This window comes from Chaetodon auriga, chromosome 8 (genome assembly GCF_051107435.1).
Source record: "Chaetodon auriga isolate fChaAug3 chromosome 8, fChaAug3.hap1, whole genome shotgun sequence".
NCBI lineage: Eukaryota > Metazoa > Chordata > Actinopteri > Chaetodontiformes > Chaetodontidae > Chaetodon > Chaetodon auriga.
In genome coordinates, this window is record NC_135081.1 from 3,445,001 (window position 1) to 3,459,274 (window position 14,274).

The 14,274-nt window shown below is 43.0% G+C and overlaps 1 pseudogene; it reads left to right on the forward strand.

The window, feature by feature from the left end:
• Positions 1 to 12,666: 12,666 nt before the first annotated feature.
• Positions 12,667 to 14,048, forward strand: LOC143324319 (uncharacterized; annotated as a pseudogene).
• The last annotated feature ends 226 nt before the right edge of the window (positions 14,049 to 14,274 follow it).

Here is a 14,274-nt window from a genome sequence, read left to right on the forward strand (position 1 = left end):
CACACACACACAAACAGGGCTCAATAAAACTCTACAGTTTGTCTAGGACACCTACCTCAGCCTGTTCCCCTTTCCCTGCAAAACTGCTTGACAGTTTGATATTGCAACTGTTACGGCAAATGACACAGGAGCCACAGTCTCAAAGAGTTTTGTTCCACCTGATCAGCCAATCAGAAGGCACCTTCACAGAGCAGACTTCTTAGTTTTGTGTTTCTTGATCAGCTCGTCAGATGTTAGAGGGAATACTTCTGTCTGCAGTGCAGTTGTGTTTGTGTATGTGAACTGGTTGAGAGCATCTGGTGCAGAGCCCACCCTGGCATTCCCCACCAATCAGGGTCTGCTTTATGTGTTGTTTAATTTGTCTCCTCTGTATTAGCATGTATTTAGTGTTTGCTTGTTGTTTGTGTATATTATAAAATCTAAAAAAAAAAAAAAAGAAGAAGACACGGTGCGAGCGCATGGACACTGTCACTTCCACCAGAGTACACAAATGTACTCTATACTCACACATACATACGCACACACTTAGATGGCTCTATTTTCAATCTTCTTAATGCAGGAAGAGCAGGAGAAGAAAATCATTTCAAATCCATGAATCTATTTTGGAAATTTGCATCAGCAGGGAAAGAGCAAGAGTGGAGATGAAAGCAGACTGTTTCACAGCCTTTCACTCAATCAAATCCACTGAGCTTAATGATCTAAGAATTCAATCAAGATTCAGCGACATGCCGTCCTCCAGCACATCTTTCTACATCTTCTCTGCACTTTTTAAACATTAGACTTAATTACTGCAGTCTGATTTTTCTGTCCAAAATGGGAATTCCAACCATTTGTTCTCAGTGGATCCTTGACTTTGAACACAGTGTTATCATTAAAGTAAGCAAAGCAGTGAGCTGGGGGTGACAGCAAGAACAAATGGTGAAAATGAAGGTTCCCGTGTGTGCTGGATTCGGAATATTAGATTTTCGTCTGTCAAAGGAGAGAAACCACAGCTGCTGCTCTCTATCTCCAGTCTTCAAGGTTAAATAGAGATAAAAGCCTATGAATGGTGGGAGCCCTGCGCCAGACCACCGTGAAGGCCCATCTGTAATGTTGAACATGCTCTGGGCTAAACCTCCTATCACCATATCTTGTTTCTGCTGCTCCACCATTTACTGCTGGGGCCTTCCATATCCATCGCATACGGGGTCACCTTCGCTCCAGCTGAGAGGAAATCAAAACAGGCTGCACACAGAGGATGAGAAAAACAGGACAAAGAGGAGCATCGCGTAAATAAGCTCAGGGTGAATAAGCAATGCAGATTTTATTAAAGTTTCCAGGCGGAGCAGCAGGGAGATAAGGTCCGCCAGTGTGAGCGGAGAAGGAGGGCTGTTCGATGCACAAGTCTTTAAAATGTCTGTTTCCCATAACCTTTGACCACTGTGGGGGTTTGAATCCCATGATTTATACTTTATTGAAACAACAAGCATCAAATGATCCACATGATAACTCCCACAAGTATCTATCCTGTGTGCCTCTGCAGCAAAAAAGAAAAATAAATACTGTGTCTATTTTTTTGACAAGTTTGTGAATTGGTAAGATTCCTCCACAGTTTTACAAACCCGCTGTGGACCCGCAAAGCTCAGGATTGGAATAGACCTGTTACCTACAATTATCTCTAAATCAACGTGGACCCAAACCGACACGTTAATAACTCGCGACTTGCCCAGTGGGCTGATCAAATATGCTCCAAGCTGAATGTTGTGCAGTACAGGCAAAAACTGTGGGGACGCACAACAAGGAACTAATTAAATGTTAAAAGAAATCCATAAATAAATAAGAATGCAGAGACATGTGCAGGTAGAAGCACCCTCCATGTTTTCACTCAATTATTTTCCCTTGTGTTTCCTCCTGATCAGAATCACACCTTTCCAAAAGCCTCATTCTAATCCAGCGGTGAGCTGTTCTCAAACCATTTATACACTGAGAACATTTACATAATAGCAGGACATCTCCAAACCCCATGTTTTATTATTATGTTTCCTGTTTAAAAACTTTTTTTTCCATTTGGTTAGTAAGAATTTAAGATGTATGAGGTTTTTCAAATATGCAGAGAAGCTTCAGAACCTCACCATTATTATTTCACCTCTATCACCTGTACAGTTTACAGAATTACAACCACTGCAGGTACCCAGACCAGCAGCAACACCACCAGCGGCTCCACCAGCAACAGCAGCAGCAGCTCCACCACCTGCAGCACCATTAGCAGCAGCAGCTCCACCAGCAGCACCATTAGCAGCAGCACCTCCACCACCAGCACCAGCAGCAGCAGCAGCAGCAGCAGCTCAAATATGAAAATTTCTTCAACAATATAGATAAAAATAAAGAAAATAAAAAGCTGAATTTTAAGACCCTTCATCCCCTTTTTTTTCACTACTTTGGGGTGTCCTAGGTGTTCATTATGGGGCCCCAGACCCCTTGAGACCCCCTTTATTTCACACACTGCCTGTGACACCAAAGTGCAGTAAGGGATATTACACACATTGAATCAAATGACAGTGTCATGTAAACGTGTCACTCAGTCATGAACTCACAAAAAGTCAACAACCAACAGCTCTGAGTCTCTCTGGCTGCATCTGGTAACCCTCAGGCTGTACGCGGCATTAGAGCTGCAGCACCGGCAGTCTGTCAGATGAATGAGGGATCTGATGAGGTCTTTGCTGAATATATGGAACCTCAGTTGATTTTACATTTACACTTCAGGTGGAAGCTGTTGTGTTTATGACTTAGATATTTCATCATCAGTTTTATTATATGGGGCAAAAATACACCAAAGAGTGAAAACTGGGATCTTAGGAATCAAAGTAGTTACGATCCAGGAGAGGTCTTCACATTCAGCTGCCAATTCTCAAAGTTCATCACCAGCAGGGGCCGCTTTTACATTCTTTCCACATTGTCATTTGATATAATGTTATTCTAACAATGTTCCTTGTATTTTGTGGAGTGGAGTAACATAATCATACATGATTTTAACAGTATAATCCTGCTAACAGCGGCTTACATCCCACAGTGACACACAGACAGATGAGCTCTGCTGTCACAGTGAAATGGCACAGTGCAAGTTCATGAGCTGATTCCAAAACAAGTGGAGGTTTGGTGAGATAATCCTGAATATATCACATACATGATATATATAATTTGTGAACACTGACAGGACTTTATTATTAATGAACCATTTTATTAGCTTCAGGAAACTGTTTAGCCCAAATCATAAGACTGAAAGAGAACTACATCTCAGGTGAGGTCTGCTGTAATGTCAACAACAGGTAATAATACAGTTCAGAGGCTTTGAGACGGCTTTGTCTCCATTACCACTCACCCCCTGTGATTTGACACATGCTAAAATGCTGAACAATTAATCTAGTAACAGAGGAGCATGGCTGATATTTTACCGCCCACCAGGATCATTAAATCCTGTCCAAAGGCGCCTTCAGCTGGAACACGTTTTTGTTCTTCGTGTTGAATTTAGAATGTATCCCTCAACTTGGGTGTTGAGGTATTCATGCATTTCATTTCATCTCAGCTCAGCTCGCCTCGCCGTTTAAACATGATGAATTCTGAGCTGTCAGATGTCAACAAGCATCTCCTCATACCCATAAAGCCTGTGTTTTAGGCTCATGTCCTCTAGTTTGCTGATTTACATCCTCACTCTTAATCAGGAGCACTGAACAAAAACAAAAAAACAAAAAACAAAACCTCCATGTGTCTCAGTTATTTAGTTGTGTGATGATGCTTGGAAAAGGTTTGGTTGGATGGCATACTTTTACAGCATCACCCAAAATAACATAACTATTTGAAAATGTCCTTATTTGACTTCATCATTAACTCTCAAGAGTTCCTCACTTCACAAGTATGTGCATTTGAGTGTTTGGACATGTCTCCACTCAGACAGATAATACAATATGTTTATCATACACAAAGATGAGATTCAGTGAATCTCTTCTGGAACAATGGAGGAGTGCTTTCCTCCGCCTCTAACTTTTTGTAGCGCTCTCTGTGTATGGAGCCCCAAATCGGTCTGGGCACAGTTCCAGCCGGTGTGCAAGAACAAAGAAACGGAAAGGAGTGATTTGAGCTGTGTATGATGAATGACTTCTGTGAGCTAAAATTCGTGGAGCACTTGTTTATAGTGGGAACATAATGTACCATAAATTCCACCTCCACTTTTCCAGCTCCCAGATAACATTTTATCCAATTCGCCGGTGCTTTCTCTGCTGATTAAAAGGCACTCTCAGGCAAACAGTTTTGCAGCCTCTGCTATTGCTCTCTCTCTTCCTCTCCCACAGTATCTCATCCCCATTTCACTGACTGTACTTCTTTACCTCCCGTGGTTGGTCAGTCATATCTGTCCTATTATTTCCCATCTGCCTTTTCCTTCCACCCCCTCACACTTCACTTCTATAGCCAAGCAGAGAGCCACAACGCTGAACTAACAGTGTGCAAATGTCCTGCTTTTGTGCGTGGTGCCTCCACACAGATAACTGCAGTTTTTGAAACAGTAACATGATTTCAGATTGGGTGTACAGATCTCTATCTCTCAGCCCCCTCGTCTTGTCCAAACATTTTACCATAATGGAGGAAAAAAGGCAGAGCTGATATTTATGCATGAGAGAAGCCCACTTTGATCTTGATGGCAAAACACATTTATTGTTAAGAGTGGCCTCTAAACTATGCTGCAGCTGTTCCCCGGCTGCCTACTCACTGTCCAATTACTGTCTGGGAGAGCAGGGCCGTTCACAGTAGGACACAATCAGTGTTCAAGGTAGGGAGAGACAAAGTAAGGAATACAGCATGCAAGAAAAACACAGAAATGGAAAGTCAGACGGGCCATTTTAGAGAAATGAATAAGTGAGGAAGATAATTAAAGCTTCACAAGAAGTGTCAAAGCCTATAAAATCACAGAGCTTGAAGCTTAAAGATATACAGCATCTTACTTAGGCCCTCTGTCTTCCAACCGCTTAGAGAAAATCATCCTTTTTGCAGCCAGAAATCAGGTCAGAGTGTTCATCTATTTAACTATGTTCAATCTATTTGCACTATTTTTTTTTGAAGATTCTGAAATCCAGAAATATCTTCTTTTGAGTTTTGATTGACAAACGAGTTGGCAGAGACAATTCCTAAAATTTACTACTCCAGCCTGCTGTTTCTGCTTGATAAATACAACAAATATGTTTGGGGCAGAATGCGTCACATGTGCGCCTGAAAAAATGGCACAAAAGCTGCAGTAAATCTGGCCCACAGAGTCAACAATTTGCTCTGTAACCCTTTCCATACCTCTAATGCTCAATAACTTCTCATGGAATCATTACGCAACCATGGTGAACGTCTTACATTGAAGAAGGTACTTGTACCCTTAAATGTAGAAGCAGAAATTAATTTATTGATCTTCATAAACAAGGCTTTGCATGTACATTTCCTTTGGGAGAAAAATACATTTATTTTTGCAGTGAATGTACTAAAATATGAAAACATTAATGTATAATAAATTTGCATTTCCTACTTCCCACACCATCCACAAATGGATCAGATATCAGGTTGATGTGAAAGAGCACCTAGGTTAGTAAGCAGTGTACCGCTCATCCTTTGTGTGTGCCACATCTAAGCAAAACCTCTCAGAAATGGCTAAATCGTCTATTTCAGTATCAGTCATGAAGTATTTTTTTTCCCCACAGATTATCTCTTGGAACTAATGGCAAGTTTAAACAACCACATAATGAGGGAATTTTAGTTTGGTTCAGAAAATGAAGGGGCAGATATGTATGTATGTGTCCAAAAACCCGTCCTGGATGTATTTAAACCTCTCTAAAAATCAATATGAGGCAGTACTGTCCATTTGTAGCGGATGGCTTTGATTCATAACCATTGGCGTCATCTGCCTGCTGTTGCTTAAGGTCATTCCTCTGGTCCCCTGCAGGTCGTAACACTCATAATATGAGCTTCACAAAGTGACACAATCACAGACACACATGCACTTGACTCTCCTCTTAAATACTCAGCCACTCTCTGCACTTCATCAGTTAATCTCAGGTAAGGAGGTTGCACAGTCGCACATTTCCCTAAATCTAAAATCTCAGCCAAATGAAACCACTAATTCAGCACTCATCTCTCTCATGAGCAGAATCTATTTCATGAAATGGAAATTCATTCACCCACCTGTTTTAATATACTGTATCATAGGGTGAGACATCCTGGTGATACGTGATGAGAAAAAAACAGATTCTGATTTTTCAACAGTCCCGAAGATTAGGGAAAGTTAGACTGACACCAGATTAAAAGACAACGGCTTTGTGTTGAGAAACAAGAACTCAGAGTCATCATCTTTGTAATTAAGTGTAGGACTTTGAATGGAAGCTGGAAAGGAGAATTGTAGTGGTGGAAACAGAAACTGAAAATAAGAGGAAAGGCAAGACGCCTGCCCGCAGAGACATAACAATCTGCTGAGTTTCATTTCTCTTGCTTGCTGTCTTAATCACTCACTCTGATCTTTTTCAGATTTGTCAGGACTTTTGCTATATCAGCTTGTTTGTACGTCGATGACATTAAAGGAAATTTCCAACTCTAGTCTCGTCACTGATATATGCTTCTCCCAGTGCTCGTTCGGAGTCTGAACCATTGCTCTACATGTCGTAGAAGTTTTTGACGTCTAGCTCTGCAAACCCAACTTGGCTGCTTCCTGGGCCATCAGAAAGTACAGCTTCCTCTCTGAATAGTCAAAACTGACCTTTAGCAAAAATATGACTTAATTTTCTCCAGGCTGCAGGATGAAAACAGTATGTGCTCAAATACTCCAGAATAAAACGTACAGGCAGCTATATGGCTGGCCCACACTCTTTAAGGCAGAATTCTGGTGTAACATTTCCATTTCGTATTTATCTACAGTACATGTGTAGAACCGAAAGCTTAGATATAGATGAAGCAAGCTACAAAACAGTTTTCGCATCTCTGGTCTGTGTTGGTGTATGAGTTAAACGTGGAAGCTGATTCTTGACCTTGGAAATAGTTTACTGTCGTCATCAGCAGATGAACCTGCTGAGCTTTGTTCTGGAGCCTCACATGTGAAGATTCACACCACAAAACTATCATACGTGCACTGTTGTCACAGAATTGCTGATTGAGCCTTATTTATCGCTGCCTTGTTTTCTCTGTGGAGGCGACCACCTTTGTAGTTCAGATAACAGGACTATTCCAGCTGCTGCACACCTGCAGGGGGCAATTCCAAGGGAAGCACTGTGGTAGTTGAGTTTCCATAACAAAAAATGACATTCATTTATCTGAGCAGAGCAGACGGATGACAAAAAGCGAGACGCTGCTTCCATTGCTGCTGAAGAGCAACCTGCTGCTGGCACAACAGGTGCTCCTTCATGCACTAATGATAACACTAATGGTGATGATGGCAGCGCATCTTCGGCTCATGATGATGGTGACAGTGACAAAACATACTTCAACTTGAAATCTGTGACACAGGATGCAGCCCAGAAATAAATTTGCTGTCAGAGTAGAGCATATCTTTATTGTGTTGTCTTACCTGAGTCACTGTTACCACATTTCTCTTCTTAGAGATGAAGCACAAGAGAGATCCAGGAAATATTTGCAGTTGATCAATTCAACCGTGCTGTGAAAAGATGTGGTACAACAGGAAGAGAAAAGGGTTAGAGGAGCAGGTAAGGAGGGCCCCGTACCTGTGTTTGCCTTAGGCCCCAGACCACTGACTCAGCCCCTGCTCAGTAAATCATTCATAACACACAGACCCATACTGAGACCTGCCAGGAGAGTAAGTTAAGACAGGCCTTCCTTTGGTCTCCCTGGTCCCTCTGTCTTTGTTGGACTGATTATACAAGTAACCTGAGGGCGCTATCCTCCTCTGTCCTCTGTTCTGGGCTACAGTCTAAGAATAATAATAGATGCATGAAGACAGTTAGAGAGATAAAGCAAGATCTGCTGCAAAGCTTCCCCGGCTTTAATAGTCTGAAATCACTCCTGGGATTGTCTTTCAGCTCCACGCTTAAAGACAAGGAAACTGAACAAAAGAGGCGAGAGATATTTAAGAATAAAATATGGAGAGAGTGAGACACTGTTAATGTCAGTGACAGAGCTTCAGCCTCCTGTGATTTCTTTGTCTCTGAAACACAAACACAGGAGGTGGAAAAGATAAGTCACAAATATTGATTTCTTGCATCATGCAATTAATATATATGAAGATAAATATTTCCTATTGACGCATGTTAAACAGTTCTAAATTGCCTCGAAGGTTGAGTCAAAGTTAACTGTCAGGATCGGTTTCTGAAATTGCCTTTTCAGCCAAACCACTTTATGGAATCGATGGCCTGAATAAGAAGCAATTAATTGACCTTGCAGTTCGCTGTGAAGCTGCAGTATCACTTTTCCACACTCACAGTGGGGCTGTTATAATAGCTGCATCCTCGGTCATATACACGATACACTCCCATTTAAATACAGGAAAAGAGTTTTATTAGCTGGATTGCTTTTTTGCTTTCCACAAATGTTTTGTTAGACTTCTGTCAGGAAGGTATGGACTTAAACAAAACAATCAGGTTTATTTTTCTCAGAGAAAATCGTAAGTGAAACTCACTTCTGTTGCTCTTTCATGTTAAATAAATACCATAAGGTCTGGCTCTGATTGCAAACGCTTTGGTTTATCTTACATCCCCAGTTTGGGTTAAAGTAGACCCTTTCACTACATCAACCATGTCTTAGACAGGCTGACTTCTCCTGTGTCACAAACGTCTATGACATCATAAGGTCATTAGTCAGTTGCAATGATTTTCCCGGAGCAGCTTTGAAGTAAAAGCATTTTATCAACTTTAACTAATGCGTCCTGGAGTATCTCCTATAAGAGAGAGCTCCAGAGGTGTCCTAACATGCTCGGAGTTGTCAGGGTCCAGCTGCACCTGTCCCTCAATCCTCAATCCTGTATGTTTCTGTTCCCTCCCTGTATGTGCTCTCTCTGTGTTTCTGTGTGTTTATCTGGGTGCGGCGCTTCGTTTTCCCCCTTCCTGCACACCTGTAATCCATGAACTCAAGCTGCTGCAGTATACACACCCCGCCTCAACACTCCAGGCTTTACCAGATTTAGTTTGCCAGTATGGTACTAATGTTGAGGGCAAGTGTAAATCCACTCAGTATTTTCCTTGTGTTTGCCTCAATCTTGCTGAATTCTGTTTTTTCCTCTGCCCCAGGTTCATGATCCCTCTGTGGCCTCTGTGCCTGTTTCCTCCAGTGTTTGTCAGTCTGCCTTCCAGCCAGCTACTCAGCTCTCTGTCTGCCCTGCTCCACCAGAATTCTGACTCAGCTCCCCAGATCTCCACCTCAACAGCTTTTCAATTAATCTGCATTTGAACTATTGCAAGCGTGTATCTCAGTCCTGCTTTTTGGTCCAAAAGTAGTTTTAGAAATGAGCGAGCATGTGTGACAGGAGTGAATGCAGGATGGTATGAGGAATAAACTCCGGGTCTAAGCATGCAAAAGAATAGTGTTCCTGACTGAACTTCCACCAGCGCTTCATTTCAACCTTACAGGAGTCAGCAGAAGATTGCAGGAAGAGACTAGTTCTCCGTAGTAGAGTAGTGATCTTGTGACTGAGCGTGAGCAGCGTACAAAACAGAACACATGTCCTGTGTTACCTGGTGACCTCTGCAAAATCATACAGTGACAGGGAAAATGGCGCTTTGAAACAGTGACAGCTAACCATTTTGGCAGAAATAAATCAAACTTTGATGGCCCTCACTGAGCCTCAGATAATGGACAGATTCATTTGTCTCCCCCACACTCACTGTAAAGCGATGGAAAGCCATAAACAGCGAGGGAGAGAGCATTTTGTCACTGTTATACAATCCAAGCAGAGTTATGATGAAATTGATGGCTGCAGTTTGGAGTGTCTGACAATGGTGAAATTGGAAATGTTGTTTTTATTTTTAAGTGTAAGCTTTTATGTGTATAAGCCAAACATGCAGGTTATCTACGTCCCAGTTTCCAAAAAAGTTTGGATGCTGTATAAAATGTAAATAGAAACAGAACGCAATGACTGATAAAACACTGATGCGTGGGAACGTGTTCAGGTCAGTAGCCTGCCTTCCTCTTTTTTGTGCTGTGTATGTCTCTCTCCCTGCCTGTGTGTGTGTGGGTGTGTGTTACGGAAGGACATAGTCAGCATGTCTGCTCTTCCTGCTCACCCCGCCTCCTGATCACACCGGACACTCATCTCCAATCAAGACCTGCTCCAACAGCATTTAAGAACCAGCCCTCCATCCAGTACTCTTTCGTCGTCCATTATGCAACATGGTAACACTGAGTCTCCAGTCTCTGAAGTAACTCTGTCTCTCTGTCTCTCCTCCTGATTCCTGTGTTTTTTTGGTCTGCTTCAGGTTTGTCTCCAGCCACCTGCTCCTGAATCTACCTGATGTTCGTTGGTTATGAGTACACAGACTGGATTCTCGTCGCTCCATTCACAAGACCTCTGCTGGATCTCTTGCACATTTAATTGAGGTGTTAATTAAAAATGATTGTTGTTCACTAAATCCCTCTCTCTGCGTCTGAGTGCAGTCGCTCGGGTCTGTTAAAACATGACAGAACGATTTGACCACATGGCTTGTTGGCTTTGCTCTTAAAGGATTTGTTCACAGTAAGAAAAATATTGAAAAACATCACCCTCATCTTTATACAGTACAATCACATTAGTTATGTTTTTATCCCAATTATTTATGTTTTTACAATATATTTTTCTTTTCATGTCTACTTTTTGCTCTCGCTGAGGAGCTCAGCATGTAATGTAAATGTGATTTCCAAAATAAAAAACAGCAAAACTATTTGTATGGTCCTTAAAAATTAGCCCTGAAAAGTGATCCACTTTGCTTATTCAAGTTCAAAAAACGTGTGCCTTTGCTCTTCTACTGAATGACCTTACAGCTATGAGTAAATGAGTGTGTGTGTGTGTGTGTGTTTCACATGCTTACATGCACACCTGCGTATCTCAGTGTGTGCCAGTGCATACTATGGCTCAGTGGTTGCTCCAGCAGGCGGCATGGCATTGGTTTGATATTCAGCACCATGCCAACATAATGAGACCTGGGAGAGGGCAGCGGGCCGATGCCGACAGATGGCCACATCTATTGGACGTAAGAGCACTAAAACATTTGGAAAAGACTGCATACTGACTGCTTTGCATGATGAGCAGCAGTGTTCCTTCTGAGACTGGGAGGCTGAACAGCAGTGGGAGGGATCTATTAGGCTGAGAGCTGTTTACGTCAGTGCGTGGCGATCTGCTGCTCTGAGGAGAGAATGACAGTCTGGCTGCTTCCGATATCATTCAAATACATGTCAGAGTAAATAGCAACTTTTAAGTTGTTACCTTTAAATTGATACCCAGTTGCAGATAAACTTTTTGCACTTGCATTGGTTCATTTATGTTCTCTCACTTAAGGGCTGCAGTCAACAATCATAGGCATTTGCCAGTATCAAGTGTCCTGGGAAATTTGCAACATTACATTTATTGTGTATCAACTCAGGTGGCCCAAGCCCTTTAAGAACCCAAAGGAGAATTTGATCCCCCTTTATGTGTAAATTATTGTCATGTTATGGTGTCTGTAATATACAGCAAACATCAACTGTCTGTGAACACCAGACCCAGGGAAAGATGAAGAAGTGATAGTCATCAGATGTCAGAGTTAGAGTATTGTAGCTAATATTGGGGGGGTTGCCTGTGCAGTTGCTAGGAAGCCTGCAGAGATGCTGCACAGTTCTGGTCAGAGGGGCAGATTTCCTTGTTACAAAATAGTTTCACTCTGTAACCACAAATTGTAATGTTTCCATTTGAATGAATTAGTAGTAATTACTGAGTTTCAGAGGAGTTGGACACTGCTGAAATTTGGATGACAGGCTAGCTGCTTTCAGTCTTCATGCTAAGGTAAGATGATGTGGGTCTTCAGGCATGAGAGTCATATCAAATTTCCCTTGGCAAGAAAGCAGATGAGAAAGATTATTATCATTATTATTATTATTGTTGTTTGTTGCTTTGGGATTGACACACACACACACACACATGCACACACAGACACACACACACGTGCGCACACACGCAAAAATACAACACACACCTGCCTCCAAATTTATGATTACTGACTTCATCCTTTTTGTGAGCAAAGTTACAGCCTATTAAAGTGCCATTAGTAAGCCAATGTGAAAAATAAATGGTTGTTTTTCCATAGTGACATAAATCATCCTTTTGAATCAAAAACCTTTTTCTTTTGGGATGACATGTAGGCATTTTTTTGTGACAGCTTGATTTTTTTTTACCTTCAGGAGAGAATTTGTTTGATGACAGGTTGATAGAAATGCACTCAGCCAGCAGTAGTGTTGTGCTGAACGCTAATCTGTGTTTGAAAAGTGCTGTCTCAAAACCAGGGTTTAACTCTACTCGAAAAAGGATGTGGGGAGACATGCCACAGCAGCAGCACTATCCACCCACATAGCGACACAGTGATACTAGAACACAAGCATTATCAGTCTTTTGACCTGTTGGTCCAAATGGAGCAAGGCTAAAGGCCCCAATCACGTATAGATATGTGATCAATATGCACGCTTCACAGACTGTGAGGGGGATTAAGAGGCAACATGATCTACAGGTATGAGCAGAGGGTGATGTATGGTGGGGCGGATGTGGCTCAGGACCCTCAACCCCAAACTGCTCCAGATGCTATGTCATCGGTGTGTAAGGACATGCACATGAATAGTTATCACTTCAGCAGAGGCAGAGTGTAGGGGCCCTAAGACCAAGTCTGAGTGACAACCTCCCATCAGAGCCTTTGTGGATGATCTCACCATAACAACACCATCACTACCTGGCAACAGATGGATCCTCTGAGGCCTAGAGAATCTCATCACATGGGCAAGGATGTGGTCACCCAGTAAATCTAGCACACTGGTGCTGAAGAAGGGGCGAGCATTTTGATCATTCCATCCGTTACTGAGCAGCTGGTGAGGAATCCGGGGAAAATCTTTGACGTCAGCCTAAAAGACTCTGCTTCCATCATAAAGACCACTGACAACCTTGAAGAATGGTTCATGAAGGTGGACAACTCAGGCCTACCAGGAAGATTCAAATCCTGGGTCTACCAACATGCCCTCAACCTCAGCAGTATAGCACTAGCAAAAGCAACATCCTGCACCTCCCTTTCAGTGGTCTGACAGAGGGGTTTATGATGTCATGGACGAGAGATGCTTCTGTAGAGAGAGCTGAACAAACCCAAATTGGCAGCAGCTGGTATCAAGGTCAGGACAAGCAGGGAGTGGAGAGCATCGATGCACTTCAGGTTGTGGAGTCTATGATGAGGCCGAGGGAGCTTGTGGGAAAATTTCCCATGTGGTCACATGCCGAGCTGGTCTCAGTTACTTCCTCAGGACCAAAATCCATAAAGCCCTGGGCAAAGAGAGACGCCAGCTTGTCCAAGATGAAGGTCGAGCAGGAGTGGAGGCAAAGCCAAAGCAAGCGGAATGGTAGGTCTGAGACAACAAGGAGCATGGACAAAGTGGGACTGTGGAAAGGAAAACATCCTGCTGACGGACTACTACAGAATCCATTTGCCCTCTGCTCTGGAAGAAGGTCGCTCGAACACATCCTCAGCAGCAGCCCGAAGGCCCTGGCAGAAGACCGTTACTGCTGGAGGCATGATCAGGTCCTGAAAAGCAGCTACAGAGACAGCAGTGTCAGCCATCAGCACCAGCAAACACCACCGCCTAAAGAAGAACATCACGTTTGCCAGGGCCAGAGAGAGACACACCCCTCAGCCAAATATGCAACAGGCCTCCTTGCCTTAGCTGCTGACTGGCAGTTGAAAGTTGACCTGGGCAAGCAGCTGAGGTTTCGTGACCACATTGGCCCAGCAACACTCTGCCAAGACATGATCATCAACAGTTGGCAGAGCAATGTAGGAAACAGGGCTGGGAAACTTCCTATTGAGGTGGGATGCCGGGTCGATCACTCTGCAAACCCTTAACTGAACTTGGAGTAGTGAAATTGGCAAAAAAGAGGGCCATCAAGTCTGTCACGGACGTCGCAGAAAAAGCCACCAGGTGGTTTTGGTTGAGGGAGGCTCTATGGTCAACTGCTGCTGGGATGCAAGTCCCAGATGAGAGTGTGAGAGTGAGAGTGAGAAGCTGGGTCACCCCGGTGAGAGTGTGTGATTTCGAAAGACCTGAAACACTTGATGACCCCAGGTTACA